The 4730-nt window shown below is 33.6% G+C and overlaps 1 long non-coding RNA gene across 1 annotated transcript in view; it reads left to right on the top strand.

Annotated features, from left to right (window-relative positions):
- Nucleotides 1–4730, top strand: part of LOC116225724 (uncharacterized) — a 30866-nt gene that overhangs the window by 4353 nt on the left and 21783 nt on the right. The gene's annotated exons all lie outside the window — the stretch shown is intronic.

The raw sequence follows: 4730 nt of genomic DNA, 5'->3' as shown, positions 1-4730 counted from the left end.
CCATTCCTCCTAGGACTGGTGAAACAGAACCAGACAGTCTGAAATCTGCCAGTTCTGCAAGACTGAACAAAATGATGATTTGCAGAATGAAAATAACTGGCAAAAGAAGATGTCTATAGGGGAACTCTGAAAAGTAAGGAGAGGGAAAGTTTTTGTCTTTCTTTTCTCGACTGCAAGATTCCTTTCTCAGCATTTTTTCCTAATTAAAACAGATGAAAGGAAATAAATGTCAAAAACCTGACAAAACAAGATGCTACAAACACAGGGTTGGAAATGGAAAAGAATGAACCACAGATAAACAGTCTTAATCACAGCTTTTAACTGTGTATTGGGATGTGCTCAGTGTTACAAGGTTAGTTTATGAATTGGAACAGAACAGAGTGAAATCATACATTAAATAGTCATAAGCAACTAGAAAAGTAAATTCATAAGATTTAGGAGACTAAAATTTTAGCATTTTAAATAATGAAAGGTCAATAATTTTTATTTAGAATAAAACCACTTTGTGTCCCATGTTAAAATATCTTGTAATTCCACTGATTAGTATTCTAGAGGAAGCCTCTCTGTTGAATTTTCATTATACTACAGTGAAAACATCCACATGCCTCCTATTAAGCTTGCAGTGCACCCTCAGCCAAACCAGAGAAGATCTGAATTATTTTCCTAATGTTTACAAGGTTAGAAATAAAGCATACTTCAAATTGTGTATGTCTGAACACATGAAAAGGATGGTTAATCTCAAAATGCTACCTTCTAGAAAATCCTTAGGAGGCAGAAAAATTTCTGCAAGAATTAAACAGAATCATTTCTTATATAATTAAAATTCTGAAATCATTGCTTATTTACCCAATTTGACCTTGGTACTTAGAGCTAACAAAAGATGTAATACCTCCTTTGTCCACCCATTATAAACACACATCAAATATTGCGGAGGGAGCATCTGGCTTTAAGAGGCACTTATTTTGGAATGACAGACTCAGACATGTAATGAACTGAAGTGATACATTTTCATTTCTATTACTGGTCTTCACAATTATCATCAGTATCTCTATAGTGTGTTTTTCCTATTCTGCCAAACAAACCATATTTCTGTTAATTATATGGCTAAATTAGTCATTCCAAACTTAATACCTCCTAAAGCCATCAGCAGATGTTCCCTTTATAATCGTTGATGTCATTCTGCAAATGATTGAAAAGGAGACATGAAATGGAGTGCTCTATAAATGCTAACTTTGGCCTTCCTCTTATCTAACTTTAGCTCTCTACAGCATAGCATCTGGCCTGCCTCAAACTGGCTGCCTCCGTAGACAGTGATACTTCCAAAAGGAAACTCATCCTGCTCAAAAATACACAGAAGGAACAACCTCTTCTCACTCTTCTTTGCCTATAGAGGAAGCTTATTCAGGTGAAACTTTGAAATACTAAACTGGTAAGATGTTGCATTTTATCGAAATATTTGGTCAGATTTGGATCTGATCTTATATTTTATTATCAGAAGCTTATCCAACCTTGCCAGAAGAGAAAGTGTAAGTAACTAAAGCTGCCCACTTGCACAGAATAACTTCCCAAGAAAGTACCACAGATACATGAAGTCAGAGAGGAATACTGTCAGGCTGCTGATGCTTATTCTGAAGTTAAAATCAGCCATAACGTCATCTCACTTATGAGATTTGATTTGAGATAAATATTTAATACAATTCTTTTAAAACACGGGGGGCACAAATGAAGCAGAAAGGCAGTAGAGGGAGAAGAGTTTTTGTTGGCTGTTTAGTTGTGTCTTTAAGAATATCATATCTTTTCTATTGACTTCCTTGCTGCTTTGTCAGTCTGTACAACAATTTACTACGCAATGAGTCTGCAGGAGAGAAAAAAAAACAACACTGTTTTCCCTCTAAATAGCTATCAGCATGTCCTTTCCCTATAAATCCTAGTGAGATCCCTGGTGGTGGCATAAATGTTAACAAACACAGAAAGTGATATGGAATAGCTCCATTTCCCCAGCATATTAAAACTACAGTTGTCAGCATTTAATGTCTCTGATATCCTTAACCCCCTACAAGTTGTAGAATTAGCTAAAGCTTTGCCTCCAGGTATCCCATCAGGATGCTCCAGTACAGAGATTTACATTCATTGTAACTCTCTAGGAGTAAAATATCTTTTTTGACATACTTAATGCGTCATAATAACTGCAAATTTATTGTATCAGGCATTAACCATTTTCTCCTTCATACATGCCTGGAGCAAGGAGGCAACATCACTATTACCATAAGTATGCTACACTGAATGAACAAATACGTAGAAGCCTTACTGCATGCCTCAATAATTTACATTATTTTTAAATGATATAATTTTAAAATATGTTCTTTTTAGAGTCATAAATGAGAATGGAACAGATGGTTAGAGCTTAAGTTAGACTAATTTGTCTATTAAAATACACTGCATTGCCAGCGAGTCTTCATTATAACAGTAACTCATTACAAGGGAGTTGTAATTTATTGGGTAGACTGAAAGGTATTGGACCTTTAGGAAAAGTTTACCATCTTAGAGGACTCAGTAGGAGAAGTGAACACAGATGAGTTTTTTAATATGAGATTTTTGAGGGGAAAAAAAAGAAAAGCAAGAAAAATTTGCACTAAGATTCATGGTCTTTCAGACTTCCCAGCATTCCTAAATAGAAGAAACATTCACATGCAAAAAGACAAAAACTGTCTTAATATGATTTAATCATGAATTTCTTCGTTTTCTTAACTGTTCATAAACGTACAAAATTACTCTTTCACATTATAACAATGAGGAGATTTTAAAAAGTAATTACTCAGGAGTGTACTGAATGAGCAAATGATGCATAGTGGAGTTCAGTGTTGTATCGTTCCCTGTTAAAAACTTATTTTTAAAGTTTTTTTTTGTTTTTTTGTTTTGTTTTTTTTTTAATACAAAAGCCCAATAAAGCTGTTAATGTTTTCAGACAACATTACTACCAATTTTATGTTCATTATATATCTTGAGGGAAAAGGAATGAGTCGCAGGGGGGCAAAAAGCACACATGGGTGATAATAATTTAGGCTAATCCAAGCTAAACATAATATGAGAGAAATTAAGGGATTCTCTAAAATGAGAACCATTATCACACACTCCTGGCTAATTTCATATTCTCCATCTTGTTAAAGTGTACTACTTAGTGAAACAATGTAAGATCAACTGGGACTAAAACAAGCATGATTCTACATATACAGGCTAGCAAATAATATTAATGCATCTTAATAGGACAAGAAGCAATAGCCCTAAGTTGTGCCAGAGGAGGTTCAGATGTGATAAGAAGAAAAACTTATTCTCAAAAAGAGTGGCCAGGCACTGGCATGGGCTGCCCAGCATCACTTAAACATTTTTTCACAGCTGTATAATGCCTGAGAAATTCCCACATCCTCAAAAACAATTTCTGATTGAGATAATTTAGATCTGTGTCACTGATGAAGACCTGTTCTGGGAAGTCTAATCTTCTACTCTTATATAAATGTATTTTATTTGATATAAACGAAATATTCTGGTTTCCAAAATAACTGAGCTTTGCTTAGTTTAGCTCACACACAAATATTACTAGAATGAAATAGTAAAAAAAAAAGAAAAAAGAAGGAAAAAAAAGAAACAAAAATTTATCCTACAAGGCTATATTTGCTTTTAAACAAAAAACTAACTAAATTTCACATAATAGTAGTTTCAGTTGGTACCAAGAACCTCAGCTTCTGGACTGTATAAAACTAGACAAAGCATTAGAGAGTGAAATGAACAAGATAACATTGTATAATTTGCCTTTCACAAATTACAATGAATCTTGCAAAATACACGTCTTCTCAAGTCTGCACCAAAACTTGAATACGTGCCTGGTATTCCTCATACTTCCTATCACATTTACAAACTGCATTGTATGAATACTAGTGGATTCGTTTTATCTTTCCATTAAATATACAACCAATTACTGAAGTGTAAGGCATGAGTGATGACATTTGCTACTGTAAGCAAAGAAATAATTTGTAAAAGAAATCAAATAAAATGTAAAAAATAAAATAAAATGTAAAAGAAATAATTTGCAAAATTTTGTATGTGCTATGGACTTTTCATTTTTAAGCAGAAATGGTCAAATAAATGCAAGCAAACACCTGAACCTGATTAATGAAAAAAAAAAAGTCAATTTCAGATTGCTAGTAATAAAATTTCAAGTTAGTTCTTGTTATGCACAAACTATTTTACTAAGATAATGGTAAATTATTATATTCAGATGCTATACATCTGAATACCAGCTTTAAATAATCCATTTTATTGTAATATGAAGTCTCATGAAGGCCAATTCACTCAACCAGGATATGTCTTGCTCTTCTAATCCCATCACTTGCACCCAGACTTTCTTCATGGTGATGCATATATGGGTGACTTTAGATGAAATACACACACACATATATGCTTCTGCAGATACTTCAGGACTGAACTCAGGTAACATTTTCAAGAAGTAATCTCACAATCACTGAAGAGTTCAAGTTGCATGACAGACAATAAGCCCTAGTTGTGGCTATTCTAACATTCTCCAAAATTTCACACCTATAAACAGTCTTTGTATGTTATCAGTTTCAAGATGGGTCCTTTAATAGTCTCACTAAGCATTGTAATGGCAATTTATATGTCTCTCAACCCTCATGAGAAATTCTTTCTAGATGGAGGATAATTTTGGATGATTTCAA

Source organism: Phasianus colchicus, chromosome 4, assembly GCF_987193195.1.
Source record: "Phasianus colchicus chromosome 4, bPhaCol1.hap1.1, whole genome shotgun sequence".
Lineage (NCBI taxonomy): Eukaryota > Metazoa > Chordata > Aves > Galliformes > Phasianidae > Phasianus > Phasianus colchicus.
The sequence above is the reverse complement of the archived record's forward strand: the minus strand, read 5'-3'. Positions and strand labels throughout refer to the sequence as shown.